The sequence below is a fragment of the Empidonax traillii genome, unplaced genomic scaffold, assembly GCF_003031625.1.
Source record: "Empidonax traillii isolate 1590-97213 ecotype Southwest subspecies unplaced genomic scaffold, ASM303162v1 scaffold375:size1330703, whole genome shotgun sequence".
In the NCBI taxonomy this organism is placed as follows: domain Eukaryota; kingdom Metazoa; phylum Chordata; class Aves; order Passeriformes; family Tyrannidae; genus Empidonax; species Empidonax traillii.
Genome location: NW_020955568.1, coordinates 655,825 through 673,628, shown reverse-complemented (window position 1 = coordinate 673,628; position 17,804 = coordinate 655,825). Strand labels below are relative to the sequence as shown.

Here is a 17,804-nt window from a genome sequence, read left to right as displayed (position 1 = left end):
TTTTATTTAGGATAATGAGGATTTATAACAGTTTTACCATATGAAAACCTGCCTTTCGACAGAGCGAAATAGGCGGTTGTGGTTACGGAGCGTGTGAGCGGCGGGGTCCGCGCGGGGCGGCGAGGGGAGGTGTCTGCGTCTGCCCGGGCAGCGAATCCGTCACCGGGCCCAGAACATTCCCCGCAGCCGCGTGGGATAATTCATCACCAGCATGTATGGATTTCTCAGCTTTAATCGCTCCAGACGTTAATTAAAATCCTGGTTTATAGAATATTTTAATTTTGAGATTTGCCCAGCTGTACAGCCTCGGCTCTGTTGTCAGGGTTGAGCCGGATGATAACAAATAGCTGAATATAAGCCTAGCCGGGAATTTGGGGGGAATTCCTGGTGGAGTCAGAGGAGTTTGGCCGTGGCTGGATCGGGACTCGATGCTGTGCTGCCGCTCAACTCTGCTGGAAGGTCGTTCCTCTGCGTTTATTGTTGTTGTTAAGCCTTTAAAAATTTTGCCTTCATTAAGAATGCTTCCCGTTTATTGCCAGTCTTGCTCCCTGGGCAGGATCGGCGCAGGGCCGGGCGAGGGTGCTGAGCAGCACACTTAATGCCCTGCTCGTAAATAGAAAGGAGAAGGAATTGAACTGTTACAGATTTTATCAGGTTTTATCTCCTCACTGAAAATCTTAGCTCTCAAAACATTTCTAATTTCCCTTATTTGAAGGCTCAAACAGTTTCAAATTACTGCCCGTGGATTGTTCTTGACACGGAGAATGGTAAATTTGAGCTGTGGAAACGCTGGAATGTGTGGTGTGTGCTTTTCCTGAACAAGGGAATTCAACGGGTAAATTACAGTCATTTACTTGGAGTGTAATTTACTGAGAGCCTTTAGGCAAATGCAGGAGAAAGGACAGCAGGACAGGAAAAATAGCTAAAACAGAGGCTCCCCCTCCCTCCTCGCATGAAATCCAGTCTACATCCACATGATGGGGATAATAAAAACTTTCTTATTTAAAATACATACAATTCTTATTATTTTTTCAATTCATATGGCTGGCATTTGTAAGTATGACAGATTTATGTGAAGATAAGATTTTAAATCTTGCTAAATTATCCACACATCTTCTTAGGCTTGTGCATTTTGCTCCTCAGGATCTGCATGCAATCATCCCATATTTGAGACTGATAAAACTGTTAATTTTGTGCCTAATAACAGGTCAAGCATCTGAAACTGTCATTGAACTAAATGGAAATTGCTGTTTTCATCCTATCAAAATACTCAATATTTAATCAATTTTTTAAAAATAAAACTGTTTATCTAATGGAATCTGCAACGAAGAGATGCACTCAAGCTTTTATTTGAAATGAGTGCATAGAAATAAATACTGGTGTGCTTTTTTCTTCATTTAAATGGTAGAAATATGGCAAAGGAGCAGCCAAGGTCTTGTAATCTGCAGGTCCATGGAGATGCAGGATGATGCTGAGGAAGTGTTGTGGCCTGGCTCCTGTGAGGTGGGAATTGCAGAGCAAAGAGCCTGCGCTGGGAGTGGGTTTGTGCAGCGCGTTGTAATCTGACACTAAGTTGTGCCCTGCATTCCCCGTGTCATAATTGATGGCTAAGGAAAAGCACATGCTATGCTAATCCTTTGTTGGAATAGCTTGTTAAATTGCGGTTGCCAATTTAAAATAAACTATGGAATGCCTGTCTGTATTTGAAGGTTTGCAGTCTGCAGTTTTAAACAGTCATTTTAAAGCTGTTTTTCAACTTTATGTTGCATGCACACTGTCTGCCTGTGCACACAAGGTCAGCGTGTTCGCCGCTTTAATAGCCGACCATCAAGAACAAAATCAATGAGCTGCGTGTTTCACACCAGTATCACAAGGGATTTTCCCATTTATAGCACATTTGTGTACTGATCCCGAGTTTAAATGACAATATTGATGCCCTATTAGAGCTGTGCCGAAACGGACGTTGTGCAGTTCACGCTCGAAGTTGTCTGGACTCGGTCCTTTCCCAGACTCTGGTTCCACTTTCTGTCCAGCTCCCGAGCATAAATAAGCCCTGAGCACGTCCCTGAGCCGCAGAGCAGGGCTCGGCTCCCACCTCCCTGTTTGCAGGAGGGGGAATTCCTCGGCTGCAGATTTCAGATCAAGATCTTCCGTAGTTGCTGCAAGGAGGGTTATGAGGCTGCGTCTAAATAATCATCTGCGTGCTGATTACGGAGAATAAAGTGGCATTATTGCTTATGGATGAGAGAAGGCAGCACTGCCCTGGGAAGACACAAGTGCCAGTTCTGTGGGAATTTTATGAGTCCTGGTGCGGTGTAATCAGCCGCCGGCGGCTCTGACGGAAGGATAGCTCATGGTCTGCGGGGGAATAGATCCTGTGCTGCCGAAAGGAAATGTTACTTGTGCAGAAGAAAATGATTTAATGTTGGTAGAAGAGTTATTCATTTATAAGGGATTAAAAATGACTTCAATATAATACCTTTAATTTGTAATAATGGTCTGCGGGGCTGTTTCCTGTCTAAAATAAACCGTTTGACTGGCATGTTCGTTTGATCCATTCGGTTCTATGGGATATTAGAGGGATAAAGGTATTATTTTCGGTTATTTCATATTCAATTACGCTGGTGAGGGCCTCGGTGGCCGGGTGGCAGGGAGTGTCAGGCTGTCCCATGGCCCACGCCTGACCCTGGGGCAGCCAGATTCTGCGCCTGCCTGGGGAATCAGTGGCTGCCCCGTGTGGGGGCAGGACCTGGGCACATGCAGCACAGCTGCTACTGGAATTCTGTTCATGGGAGTAAAGCAAGGAGGAGGAGTTGAAGCCCGAGGTGTGCAGAAAGCCTTTGGTTTGGAGGGATTGCAAACAGAAAAAAGAGAATGAAGGGAACCTTTGCACTTGAGCTCTGCTTGTGATCAGCCGAGTCATTCTGCAGAGCAGAGCTGTGTCCAGAGGTGGGGGACACTTGCAGCTCAGACCCATCACCAGGCTCACCCCCCTGCCATGACAGCAGCTCCCACAGCCTGGAGCCTCCTGTCCCAAATCTCCTTGGCAGGGCCCCTTTGAGGTGGCCATGCTCATTGTGGGCACAGGTCCCGGACCGAGGGACGGTGGCTGTGCTGCATTCAGTCCAAAGGCACGTGGGAGACAGGACCTGCTCACCCTCACTGGAGCTGCCCACAGATCGGTTGTGTGTCCCCTGGCAGGGCTTGGCTTGTCTGTTCACTGGGAAGTAAACAATCTTGCTTGGATTTGGCAGACAGGTGTCTCCAGTTTTTAGTATTTAATAACACGCTTCATTATTTGGATTCTTGTTTTGTTAAAGTTACAGGTTTGGGGAATCACCAAAAAATCTCCACTTCCTAGACAAAAAAGATTTTAAGTTTCCATTCTTTACAGACACCTTAAAAAGATGACCCAGAGTCTCCATCACGGGAGAGCAGATAACCAGGGTCCATATTTATTGCTGCTAAAATTCTCATGCTTTTTAAATTAGCACGATGTGGGGAAAAAGAGGGAGGAGTCTGATGGGTATTTTTGTGAACTGTGGTATTAGCAGCTGGGTAAAGGGCAGCAGCGTTCTCCGAATGTCTGACAGTGCTGGTGTGCCTGGGAGGCAGTAATGAAAGATGATGCAGAAACCCCCAAATTCCAGAAATAAACATACCAGGAGGTGTGTTTTTCAGTGTAACTAAAGAATAAGCAGCAAAGCAAATAAACATATAGTGCTTGTGAATTTCCTTTTGTTCCAGATCAAAAATACAAGACAGAGTTCTGGTAGTGATATACAGGCAGGATTAATCTGAATAAACACTTCCAGCGTGGCTGTTGCGGAAAAAACGCATGTTCTTCTTTCAAGGCTGGGTACAAAGTGTTGAAAATAGGGCTGGATCCTGCCCTGCTGCTTTAATTCATGTGTATTTAGTGCAGAATTGCTGTCTGATTTACTGGGAAAGAAAAAAACACAACAAACAGAGCCAATTTTGATTGGAACAGGCAGGATTAAAATGCAGGATTATCCCTGCAAAGGCTATATCGGGTAGGCAGCTCATTGACCTTTTTGAGGAGCGAGCATGTGTAGAGCTGTGCTGGGATAAATCCTTGTGCCGTGGCCTTCGAGAGCGGGGACACGCACACCGAGCGTGACCAGGCGCGCTGGCCCTCACCTGTGATCAGCACAGGGTTGTGTGTGTACATGGAATTCCAGTTCTCGGCCCCAAACGGTGTCTTTGTATGAATATGTGCTTGGAAATAACGTTCCTATAGGTTTGGGTGATATAAATAATGTATGTGGAGAAGCTCATAAATGTAAGCTCGAATTTTCCTCAGTAGTTTTTGTTCTCAATCACCTTGATGAAACAATCTTGAAGGCGCTCTCCTTTCCATGGCATTTGGAATGAGTCCCTGACAGGCTGATTTTCCACCCCTGTTGTGATGCTGCTTTCTCTAGTTAATATTCCTCTGTAAGTGTCGTACCAAAGTAAACCAAAGGAGCCTGGCTCATGACACTAAGGCTGCATTTGCATTAATTATGCAGTCAGGGCTGGTGAGAAAATGCTGTCACAGAGAGAGAGGCAGTAAATGAGAACCCTCCGAGTGCGCCTGAATGAAGAGCATTAAGTTCATTTACATGGGCGCAGGCCGCGAGGCTGGCAGGGAACAATGACTTTGCTCTTGTCGCTCGCCGCCGTATTGTTCTGCGGCTTAATGACTCCCAGGCAGAGTGGGTGCGCTCACAAAGACACGGCCGCGATCCCTTCGCTATTAATAACGGCAGTAATAATTAATAATATCCCCCTGATAGGGAGGCTCATGGCGCCCCGAGACTGGGCAGGCCGCGGGGGGGAGGCTGCGGCCCGGCCCAGCGCCGCCGTGAGCCCCGGGGTGCCCTGCCATGAGGCTGGGGACAGACCCTGGCACTGGGGACAGACCCTGGCACTGCCCAGAGCCACCACAGAGCCCCTGCCTGGCCCCTGGGCTGGGGACAGACCCTGGCACTGGGGACAGACCCTGGCACTGGGGACAGACCCTGGAGATTCCCAGAGCCGCTATAGAGCCCCTGGGATTTTTTTTTTTTTTTTTGCCTGTTTCCAGCATCCAAGGCTTTAGTTCTGCAGCAAAATTACTCCTCTTGGTGCCAGGACAAATGGTTGGAAGGAAATTTGCCCTCTGCCCTACCCAGAGCAGCACCCGTGGGTGGGTCACGCTGGAGCCACCCCATTGCCACATGGCCCAAACCCACACTGGGATAGCAGAGACTCCTTTGGTTAACACCACAAGTCAGGGATGGGAAGCTGCATCCATGTGAAAATGCTTACTGGATATGGCACTGAGTGAACCTGAGCTGAGGGTTTGATGAGAATCTCAATGCCACCTCTGATTTCACCGTGTTCACTTCACAGCTATCAAAGGCCTCTCCAGGTCCTTCTTCTCCCTCTCTGTGCATGTGGGCATCATGCTTGTTACGGAGTGAAAGCAAAATGGGTGACTCATACAGACATGGCCATCTATAAAGATGAGGAGAAATATTAATACATATGTAAAAATTAAAGTTGTGCACCTTGGTTGTTTTATACATAAAGATTAATCTCCCAATATTATATTGTGATACAGTAGTTTGGGACTATTTTCACTGAAATGTGGAGGTTCCTTTTAAAGTTCAAAACTTGTTGTCATCTCTATTTATCTTCAAGACTTCCAGACACTTTAAACTACAGTTTAAATTTAAAGTGACTATTTTTATTCATATGCTGACATAATTTTCCTTGGAATGATTTATATTTCAATAATAGCTTAAATTATGTTTTGCATTCTGCGCTTTGATGTCATGCAGGAGGTGTCATCACAAGATAAACTTCCACATCTGAGAGTCAATAAATTGTGCTTAGGTAGTCTAATGAAAATATTGTGAATGGCTATATGGAGTTATATCCAGTACAGCCAAGCAGCACAGATACATGTAGATATTTAACAAAGGGCTGTGTTTGATCTCACGATGTCATTGGCTTTGACACCATGGCACGGTACCAGCTTACAGTGATACGAATCCTATAATACTATATCATGCTTTTATCCACTAAATAAAAACCTGCCCTATGTTTTATTACAAAGTAGGTGGCCTGGAGGAAAAATATATGTATTCTTTCCTTTTGGAATAAAATATGCATTTGGGCTTCTCATTTCATCTCCAATCTGTGTTATTCCTTAAAAATGCAGAACTGCCTGAAGTCCTCTTTAATATTTAATTCAACAACTTTTTAATCTGTCATTATGCTGTGATGAAGTAAGCATCAAGTGTCGCTGAAAAAGATTAAATTATACTTGGAAATAGGAATTGAAATGATTTAGGGTTGGAGGCTGAATATTTGCTTTGCACAAGTAATAATAGTGGAGCTTGGGTGAGGCACGGGTTTGGATCTGGCTCTAATGCCTCTGCCGATCCCCTCTCCCTGGTGGCTGCCCCTTGATTTACTCTGGCACTGCCAAGCTTGATTTGATTTAAATGGAGGTAGGAAGTGGAAATTCCACACTACAATACATTAATTACTCTCTGCTACTCCTTGCACAGATTTTCTTTTTCTCTGTAAACATCATAAACACTGCTGCAGCAACCCAAAGGACAGCCGCTCCGAGCTGCCCGGTAATTCCTTGTTAACAAGCTTATCTTAAAACGGAAAAGCAGGAATAATTAATATCTCTACCTCTGGAAGAATGGATGATGTGAAACAGTGAAACACTTGTTCCTGTCCATTCATGAGGGATGCCCCCATGTAATGAGGGGGCTTGTGCCAGCTTCATCCAATTGCTGAACTTGGGCTTTTGCTCTCCCTATTCTGACGTCACCTTTGAATTTCTCTGCCGTGTTCTGGAGAGAAGGGGAAGAGCAGTATCACTTTGGAGACCAATATCCCATGGAAGAGCAATATCACATCACAGCTGTGGGCCTTGAGAGACCCAGGTTCCAAATCTGCTTTAGGTGGAGCCAAACCAGCAGTGCTCGTGGTCCTGCTCTGGTCGCTGTCAGTGCCTGTCAGAGGCCACGTGCAGGGTTTGGCTCTGCTGGGCACGTCTCGCTGGGAGTGAGGGGCAGGGCTCCTGGTGATGCTGGGCATCTCAGCCCCCTCCTGTGTGACAGCTAGTTTCAGTCATAATAATAAAGATAATTTTGGAGGTTTGGCAAGTTTTCCAAGGAAGATTATCTTTGCAGCTCTGGTGGCATCACCTGACAGAGGAGAAGCTGTCTCTAAGCGCAGCTTTCTCTCAAGTCCGAAGGTTTTTAGGAATACTGTGGAAATTCCTTAAATGGCTACCTGTATGATAGGGAAGTGATGTCTCCACTACTGCTAGGTCTAGTCAGAGTTCAATAACACTTTGTAGTCCTGCTTGAGAAATGAGCCCACACTATTTGTTTAGTGTTCTGGCAGAATCTCTTTCTTCTACAGTATATAGTAAAAAAGCGTTGTTTCCTCCTAGCCAATGCATTATTTATAATTATTCTCCCTTCCTTGTAGAAATGTGAATATCTATATAAATAATTGATTGCAGTTATTAATTGGGGCACATGCAGTGTTTTTACACAACTGGTGTTATCTCTCCGAGTTCCGAGTGCACCAGCGGCGGTGCACGCTGGGTTCTGGTCCCGCTCTGCCACAGCAGATGCTCCATCCCCCAGCCCAGGAGGGTGTGTACCCTCTGGGGGGCAGGGCTGGGGGTCCCCCTGTGCTGTGGCTGGCAGGGCTGCAGGGGCCACGCTCGTGCCCCAGGGGCTGTCGGTGGCTGCTCTGGGCTTGTGCGAAGGTGAATTTTGTCTGACAGGGACAGAACTTTTTTCTAGTGTGGAGAGATGTATAACCTCTGTCAGAGGAGCTGCCTGCTCCGTGCTGCTCTAGAGCCAAGCACCTTTTAACCTCTTCAGACTGTAAATTTTGAGCACTTGATATTTTAGTGTAATTCCTCTCCAACTGGCATTATTATTTGATTGCAATGAATTACCTTTTTTAAAAAAAATCATAAGTATAAATTCACTTGACTGATCCTGCAAATTATTTATGATGTAGTGTTTTGGTCTAGGATAACCTTTTAAAATAAATCAGTTTTTCAATAATAGTTCAATGTTTGCCCACCTAATGGTGTTCCCATTAAGATCTGCATTTGTCACCAACCTGCCTTTTCTGCCGGTGCAGGAGACAAGTCACCGCCCCTAAACCCACTCTGCTTGTGGGGTAAAGTAAATGCATGTCTTTGTAGGAGAATAAATAAAAAGAGCAAGCTGAGTCAATAAGCGGGTTCAATTCCTGCCTGCAGCCATGGCGGACAGCTCATTTGGTAGATGTGGGTGTTTTGTTTACATTTATAATGCAGCTTTATTTAATGCTGACAGATATAGCTTGTGGCAAATGATAGTCAGAATGTATGAGCAGTCATAATGCTTCTGTCTTCTTATAGTGTGCTGCTGAAAATAAGCAGTTCACCTCTGTTTTTATTGAGGAAAGGATATGAGACAGCTATAGCTTCGCGAGGCTATTTATTGAGTTGTTTTACTAGCTGTGAACATGCCGCTTTATAGCAGTTGTGAAAATGGACTTTGCTAGTGTGTGGGAAAGGAAATAACATTGCAGTATACAAGGGTAGTAAAAAAACCCTCTATAAATAATTTTTCAGACTGAAGAATATTCTCATTTAAACAGCTAGAGAGCCTGGTGATTTTTGCCAGCTGCCAGCTCTTCCCAGGATGGCGTTGGGTTAAAATCGTTCTATCAAATGCTATTAATATTTTAACGTCAAAATAATAAAATTTGGATGAGCCCTTTCGAGCCGAGTTGTTCAAGAGCTTTGTGGGTAAGTTTGGTGTTGTTGCTGAGTTCTGTATATTTACACACCTATCCGGGTTTAACAGTGCAGTGTGGTTCTTAGATCTGCAGGGCTGGGAGGAAAGAACTGTGTTTGGCAAAACTTGGGAATGCAGGTTCAGTTTGGGATTGGTGTGACTTTACACTGCCGTGTGGCTCCACGGGGCTCCACGTGCTGTGCGTGGTGCGTGTTTGCCTGCAGGTGAGGCTCCGTGTGCCAGTCGTGCTGTAGGAAGCTGGGGATGTGGCTCAGAGTCTGGGTGACTCTTTGGGAGCAGGGTTTATCCCAGGAATGTGAGGGGAGGCGGTGCTGCTGAGCTGCTGGTGGCGGAGCAGAGTCCCTCTGGCAGAGGGTCCCGTGGGACACACACTGCTGGTGTGAGCCTCGGGCTGTCTGTGCTCACCTGTGCAGGTGATCGCTGGCCATGTGCTGCTGCTGCTGCTGCTGCTGGGCCCTGAGCCTGTGCTGGTTTGAATCTTAAACATGAAACCTGCAGGCTTATGGATGAGGCAGGGTTTGAGGAGTTCAGTGCCTTTTCTGGTTTTATTCCCGTGTTCAGCAGCAGTACTGAGGGGCACAAATCATTTTCATGTATGCAAAAATAATTTCGAAAATGGTATTAGTCTCAGCAGGTGAGGCCTTTTGTTTCCTCCATGTTTATGTACAAATTCCTAGGGAACACTAAATATTAAATTGAAATAACCCTCCCTTATTATTACACAGCCACGGATTCAATTTAATTCTCTTCAGATAAGGTTTTTCTGGACACATATTTGCAATTGCCTGTCCTGTAAATACAGTTCAGACTGCAGCCAGCAGCTCCTTCCCACCTTCCTCTTGTGCAGGAAAGACAGTATTTCTGTGCTTTTGGATTTTTCAGATGCAGACACCTTCTTTCTCACTCTCATTATGTTTATGGATGACAGGAGTGCTGTAAGATGTCCCCCTTCCCCCCTTAACTGGACAGAGAAATAGGTTAATCTCTCCACAGAGCCATTCCTCTACTTCACCACCTGTTTTCAAATCCCAGTTGTCAAAGGAAGAAAAATGCAGAGCTTGGTGTGAGCCCGAGGACTGGGGGGACGGCAAAGCCCTGGCACCCACTGTACCCAGGGATAAGATGAGGAAGGATCCGCTCTGTGTTGGTCAGAGCTGGCAGTGTGGCAGCTCTGGGAAGGGCTTTGCTGTGGCTCAGGGTCTGTCGCTGCCCAGGTTCCACCCTCCAGAGCTGGCCCAGGATGCCTTCTGGAGAGCGTGAGGGCATTCAAACCTGTGCTCTCCTCCTCTGCTGAGATACCCTGGAGGTTGTTCGGAGGTGAGACCATAATCAGCCAAAATTTTACATTTTATAATTTACACTATGGAATTAATCTCATTTTTATGAAAATAAATATATGGTCTAGCTCTCCTAATAAGACTATCTCCATAGTGTTTAAGTAATAATCATTTATTGTTTAAATACAGTAGAGGCTGTAACAAAATGCTGTCAAGAGCCATCACACTCATTAACCTGCCAGCTAATTAGCCTCCTCCTGCCTGATTGCTGACAAGTTCTTCAATATGAACCTATCGCTGTTGTGTCAGCGCTGAAGCACCAAGTGAAGTGGAGGAGGGCTCCATTAGATGTTTGCGAACAAAGTCTGTGCATTAAAGGTTTGTTTTCTGCACTCCAACAAATGTTACAGCATTAATATTCTCAGCTATAATTAAATTGGCAACTCTTAATTATGGTAATTAGCGCATTAACCATGTCTTGCCCAGCATGGCTGGCAGGCGAGGCTCAGGGACGGAGGAGGAAAGCCAAGCCGCTGTCCCTTTCCCAGCAGAGCTGCCGTGCCAGGGGGCACAGCCTCTGCCCCCCGAGGCTCCAGTGTCTTCAGGACGAAGCAGGGGAAGAGCAGGAGGAAAAGCTGGGATGTGTTGGCACCGAAGATCTTGTACTTAGGGTTAAGGAAGCACCCATGGACACAGAATGAGTGCAGGTGTCCCAACCTGAGCTGTCAGTGTTTGGTTGGGGTAGTGATGCCTTGGAAGGGCAGAGCACGTTGCCCTTCCTGCCCTCCCTCAGGCTCAGTAATCAGTGGCCCAGATTTTTTCTACTGGAGAATTCAGGAAATTAGGGATTTTTGGTCCCAGTTGGCTGTCTTTGAACTAATGTTCACATGACAAAACCAACCTGCGAATTGCCATAATTTGTGTTAGTGCCCCAGAGTTTGGAGAACAGCTGGCAGCTGGCTGCACGTGCCACTGAGTCATCTGAAGGACCTGGTAGATGAAGGTGGTTGTTCAGAACATCCCCAGTCCGTATCCATTGCCTTGTGGCACTGTGCTTGGAGGGGACACAGCTTGCTTTTGGTACAGGGGATGAGGACTGGCTGCACTGGTGCCTTGGGGTTGATGGAAAACAAGTGCCAGTGTATTTTCAAGGCCTTTGTTCCTAGTGCCCTAAATTTATCTAAGACTCCTCAGGACTCTCTGGAATGGTCTGAGTGCCACAGTCTTACCTTCTGAAGAAACTGAGGAACGAGGAGAAACAAGTGGTTTGTCTGAAATCCCACAGGAGTTTTGGGATCAAGTCAGGGCAGAGACCTTGGTGCACAGCCCAGCTCAGTGCCCAGCTCCTGCTGTAGCTCTCTGCTCCTTTGTCTGGTATCCCAGTACGGTTTGGATTTCACCTGGTGCGAGCCTGCATGATTCCTGTTCTGCTGTTCTGGCCATGGTGGGAATGCTTGGAAATCACAGCAAGGTCAGTGCTAAATGCTAAACAGCCAGTGAGTAAAGGGCTGGTGCTCATGTGAGCCAAACTGGAGACATAAATAAACATGAGAGCAGCTCCCAGCACTGAGGGTAAATCCCCCAGCACGGCCATCGGGAGGGTCTGAGGGACTCGGAGCACCTGCAAACAGTGCTGCAGGTTCTTGGTGCTGCAGGTTCTTGGTGCTGCAGGTTCTTGGTGCTGCAGGTTCCTGCCACCATTCCTGCCCCCGGGCCGGGCCGAGCAAACAGCTCTGCTGGAGTTGTGCCCAGAGCATCCTTCCAATCAGCCCTCAACCTGTCTGCCAGCTTCTCTCCTGATTCAGGGAGAAGGGAAGTTCTGTCTGATGTCTCTGGCAGCAGCTATTCAGGGGCAGCAATTCTTGCTACTTTCAAACAGGAAAAAGTGTTACCTTGATATGAGCTTTTTTTTTTCCCCTAGTGCATAATAATTCTGTATGTATATAGGAAAAAGGGAGATAACCCAAGGCAAATTTAATTTCAGATTGGGTTTTTGCTTAATGTATTATTCATAGTATTATTTATATCATCACTTAGACATATCCCTGGCAATAAACTGAAAACTTAACTTTAACAATATCGGGCACCTCTGTTTTGGGGGCAATGGTGGGTTGGGAGCCTTTGGCTGCCCTTCATCGCACTGCGAGGGTTTAATAAAGGATGCAGGGTGGGGGAGGGTGTTTAATGAGGGGCTTGGAGGGGGGTTGTTTGGCAGCTTTTTTTCCCCCCAACATTTTTGCTGCATGACCTGGTTTTGCATTTTTCTGCATCTCTGTTCATCTAATTAGGATGTTCTAAAAAGACCTGGACCACTTATTGTACAGAACTGTAGCCTGTGGGTATTTAATAAGGAGCTTTCAGTGGTACATTTGCATCTTTTGCTCGGGGTCTGAATAGCGAATTACCTTAAAGATCATTAGAAGCGCTGCTGCATTGTTAAAACCAGGCCACGGGATTCTAATGACAGTTTAAAACTTGAGGCGTTCCCTCTGCCACAGCTCACCCCGGTAATTGTGTGTTGCACGGGTGACCCTGCTGGAAAGGCTGATATTCCCAGCGTGCCCCTGGCATGTTGCTGCGGGCAGGTAGGCTCCCACCAAGCACCCAGCACCTCTGGAGCGCGGCAGCGACAGCGGTCACAACGAGCCTCTGCTGGCTGGGTGCGCTCGAGTGTGCGGCTGTTGCACAGCTCCAGAGCCTGGCAGGGCAGGGCAGTGCTGTGTGGAGCCCAGGGCAGCGGGTTTTAGGGCATCCCTCCCCACGCTGGGGGCCGAGAGCCCTGAGCTGAGCCCCGCGCATCAGCCGGCACTGCCGGCCTTGGGTGTGCGCTGGGTGTCCCCGGGCTTTGCACCGGGGGGTGTGTAAGGGGTGTTTCCAGAGCCCTTCCACTGAGGAGCTGGGCAGGTTTTGGGAAGGAATAGGAGAAGCCAAGCTCAGGGACAGCCCCTGGGGAGCTGGGAGCTGTGTGGTGGCTCAAGCCAAGGGGCTGAGCCCCTTGTGCAGCCTTGGGCTTGGGTGCCCTGGCTGCCCCAGCTTTGTCCAGATCCTCCTTCCCAAATGTATTCCTCTTTCAATCAGCTCCCTGTGCTTCGTGTTTGCACTTTTCCTGACACATTTGGTGGAGCTGACGGGCTTTGTGGCTGCCCAGATCTAACGACACAACTTGGAGAGGTTTCCCATGGAGACTTCCACGTTCTGTGTGCCAACTGAGTGGCAATGCCAGTGGAGTGTCGAGTGCTTCTCCTGCTCTTTGTCCCAGCCTGTGTAAGTGTTGATACTGTGTCCACCAGCAGAGAAGTGTGTGCTGTGTTTGTCATTTCCCGACTTTCTGGTTATTCTTTCCTGGCCACGGAAGTGTTGCCAAGCCCTGAATCCAGCTGGGTGCTCCCGGGGCCGTTCTCCAGGACCTGGGGGGAGGCCTCAGCAAATAAAGGACTTGTCTTCCCTTCATCTTCCCTGCTGCCAGGTCAAGCAATCCAGAAACTCCTCTTTGTACCGAGAGAGCTGCTTTCCCTGGAGCTGACAGGGGCGTTGAGCCAAGCCTGAGCACTTTTTCCCAAGTAAATCAATGCTAGGGGGGCAGCCTGGCTCTGATGGAGTCTTGTGCTGAGGAACTGCATGGAGAAATGAGGGACCTTCAGGTGAATCCAGTGCTTGGGCAGGTGAATGGTTTTAGATGGTTAAAACTGCCAGGAATATGCTGATTATTTGGCAGAGAAGCTGTTTGTGCAGGGAAGAATTTCTCTTTAAAAAATTCAGTGTAACCAGCATTATTTTTTTCCTCTGGGATCCCAGACAATGAATGCACAGGCCTGTTCATTAATATCAGTTGTCTTCTGCAGGGAGTATCCAGATTTGTCGTGCCAGGTTTTAAATTTTTAATGTATTACCAGTTCTTAGGCAGAGCAGGCCTTTTCTTTGTTCTTTTTTACTGTAATACTGTTTTGTATTCAGCCTCGCGCTCGCCTGATACATCTCTTGGTGTCCCTTGTAAAAGCTCTCCCCTTATCAGCCCTGTTAGGTCTGACAAAGTCTGTCTTTGTGAGTTCCTGCAAATGTTCACGTCCAATTTTCTTTTCAGAAGAGGCGGGTGGGGGTTTGAGCAGTAATTGCTCCATGCAAATCTGCGGCTGTTTTGGTGCCGCCGGTGCCGTGGTGCCGTGGTGCCGTGGTGCCGTGGTGCCGTGGTGCTCAGGTCCCTGCACAGGCTGGAGGGAGCCTCGTGGTGCCTGCCAGCTGCAGGGTGGCCAGGGGCCACCAGGGCAGTCACCTCCTCCACTCTGCCATCGTTCTGCCTTCAAAGGAAGTCACACCAGGAGTTTTGCCAATGTCTGTGCTCACGAGGAACTCCTGTTTCAGCCTCCTGCCCCTCTGACCGTGGTGCCGCCGGACGAGGGGGGGGTCAGGCTGGGCACACGGCAGTGCCGTGGTAATCGCTGCACGTGTTGTGCAGAGCCCTCAGGCACGTTCTGGGCTGCAATGTGTCGAGTCGAACCAGACCAAGCAATTTGCATGACAGACTGTAACTCTTAAAAATCATGCTCGTAAACATAAATAATTAATCACATTATAGTTTTTATCATCCTTTTCCTTCCTAGCAGTATTAATAAGTAGCTCATCTTCTAGCAGCACCTGTTAAACCCAAAGCTGTCAGTCTTTATTTTCCCCAGAGAGCCAAGGAAAAATTTGTTATGCAATAATTTCTCTTTTACTTTGTGCTGTGACTTCAGTGTGTTTTGTGTTGATCTGTGTGTACACAGCGTGTGAGATTTGTCTCCTTTATTTGCTTGCTCTGTGCACACACTCCCATGCTGGGGCACCACTGGGGTACAGGTTGTGCTCCTCAAGGTCCCACTCCTCTCTGTGTGCTGCCCATGGCAATGGTCACTCTGGGGGCACTAACAAAGGGCAGTGGTGGGGTTGGGTGCATGCCTTCACCGTGCCCAGCCACACTCCTGCACCCTGACCCAGCAATGCAGTGGCGGTCAGTCCCTCTGGGATAGGCAAAGGGGCCATTGCAACGTTGGGCTCGTGTTGCAGGTTGGGATTTCCTGCAGTTTATGGAGTAACTAAAGGAACAGGTGAGATGCCCTGTGGCCATGCAGGGACAGGCCACTCTCCAGCTCTTTACTGTCACTGTATGTGTTGGACACGTCTGGATAGTGAGGAGCGTGGCTGGCCAGGGGGTCCCTGTCTCAGTTCGGGGCTGGAGAGGTGGGGACAGGCCAAGCCACAGCCCCCAGTGGCTCCTTTGGGGAAGGGCACCAGCACTTGAAGAACCTTTATTTCCACTTGATTTCCCTCGTACCAGGGGTGTGTGCTACACAGTGCTCCTCCCAGAGAGATCCCTTTGGGGCCACCCAGCTGGAGGGTGTTGGTCAGGACAAACTTCTCCCCATCCCCTCAGCCCCAGCACTCTGCTCCCTGTGCCCTGTCCTGGGGGCAGCTGCACCCTGTACCCTCTCTGTCTGCGCTGGCTTCCCTCTCCTCTTCCTCGCTTTACAGCCCTGGAATTCCAATTTAATCCTCATGCAAAGAGGGCTGCCATAAATCTTGTAGTCAGCATTAAATATTGTTTGTTTTAGCTGCCTTGCACTTCGTGTTTCCCCTTTTAAGGCAGAGCCATTCCAAAAGGTTAGATTCACAGTTAGTGGCGCTTTAGCTCTCCCTTTTGAATCAGTGAGGTTGCCGTTTTATTGCTCTCTGACTTGCACTTCAGTGATGAGAGTAAACTAGCATCAGATTAAAGGTCAGCAAATCCCATCAAAGAGAGGAATATTAGGGGCACAGATAGTTGGAGAGGCAGCACACCACTGGGTATTGACAGGGTGATTCCAGGGTATCACTCAGCAGAATTATAGCTGCCCAGAGAGTCAGTACTGCTTTAATGAGCCTGTGTGAAGAGGAAGAGGGTGGATTTATGTAGTTCCTCATAATTTTCTGTAGAGACTGTTATTGCAGACATTCTGTGGAGTGTTCTGGTCTTTCATTTAATTCAAAGGTCCTGGAGCTTTTCTATCCAAAGATTCTTTTCTGTTAGCTCAAATCAAAGCTGACATCTCTGCCTCTGCCACCTGGAGCAACCACTCTGGAAAGGGCTGTTCCTGGCAGATTCCAGGTCCTCTGTGCAGGTAATCCAATCTGCAGGGCTGAGCAGGGGCCTTGCTGGTGTGTGTTTCACTGCCGGACAGGCAGCTAAAATAGTCATTTCTGTGTCATTCTGAAACGAAAAAAAGGTGAGAGTTTACAGTGTGTTCTTCTGTGGTGTCTGGTCTGGGAATCCCACATAGTTTCTGTTCCTGTCAAGTAAGTATTGCCATCAGTGCCTGGTTTGTATGTGCTTTCTTTCTTTTGCTGAAATTCAATGAAATAAAATACAGAGAGCACAGAGATGTGCCTTGACCAGCCCATCAAACTGTGGGGGTGTTGGGTCATGCAAACCCCTGCAAAGAGGAGAGCACCACAGGGGGCTGCAAAGTCACAGCATTTATTCCTGCTCCCGCCTTTCCTGTTGTTGCCAGTACATGGAGCTGGAGATGGAATGTTTATGCTGGGCAATAAGGAGAGATTCCAAACATTGCCCTAACCTGGTGCCTTCTCCCTGCAGGCAGCAGCTGGAGTGCTCTGTGTGCTGAGTCCCTCCTAAGGCTCACTTGGTGCTTATGCAGCTTTTGTTTACAGCTTGCTAAAAACAACAATTTATGAGCAACTTTACCGATCAGTTTTAGAATCTGTTCAGTTTTATTACCTGGTGTAGATATCCATTTGTGTGATTTATTGGTGGGAAATTCTACATGTATAAAACTTTGAGTGTATTTTTACATAAGCACACGCTTTCACAACGTTAAAGCAGAGACCTCGTCCCCTGGATGTACCATCCTGCTCCCTGGGCACGTGGACAGCCCCAGGTTTTGGGGACACTGGGTACATGGCATGGCCATGGCACCTGGAGGCTTTGCAAGGTGTCAGTGTCCAGATTGTGCTCAACAACCTGGAGCAACCTCATCTGGTGGAAGGTCTTGTGGAAGGTGTCCCTGCCTGTGGAGGGGGTTGGAACTGGATGATCTGCAGAAGGTCCCTTCCAACCCAAACCCTTCAGTGTCCCCAAAGCCACATCTTGAGGCGTACCTGGTGGCTTTTTTGCTTCCCTTATGTACCCTGTGCCACACAGCCTGCTCCATAAAGCCAGGCTATGCCCCTTATAGTAACACAAATAAAACTTGATGTCCCACTGTCAGATGTCCATGTCCTGCCATGCCAGTGGCCCTGGTGGCACGCTGCTGTGGGGACACAGCCACACTTGTGGGCTCAGGGGATGCTGTGCTGTGCCTCTGTGTGAGCACAACCATGTGCAGCCCCTGTTTGGTATTTGGAACACTCTGTAAGATGGAGAAGTAAGATGGCTGAGGGAACAGGAGAAGAAGGCTGTGCAAAGGGTGAATTATCCAGTGAATTATGTAGTCACGTAGGATCCTTACAGCTGGGAGTGATTTATGGGAGATCCATGAAGTCCATGACTAAGGAAATCTGGTGTTTTCTGCTGGAAGTGGGGTGCAGTATTTTCCTCCTCCTTGGGAGATCTGTGCTCGCAGTCTGTATGTGGTTGAGAGAGCAGACTCCCCATTAGCAGCATCACTTCTGGCTGTGCTCTTCAAGCTCAGTGTATTTCCATGCATATGTAAAT

At 47.8% G+C, this 17,804-nt stretch overlaps 1 protein-coding gene across 7 annotated transcripts in view; it reads left to right on the top strand.

Annotated features, from left to right (window-relative positions):
• PBX3 (PBX homeobox 3) overlaps positions 1-17,804 on the top strand; it is a 99,423-nt gene that overhangs the window by 56,828 nt on the left and 24,791 nt on the right. The window lies entirely within an intron of this gene.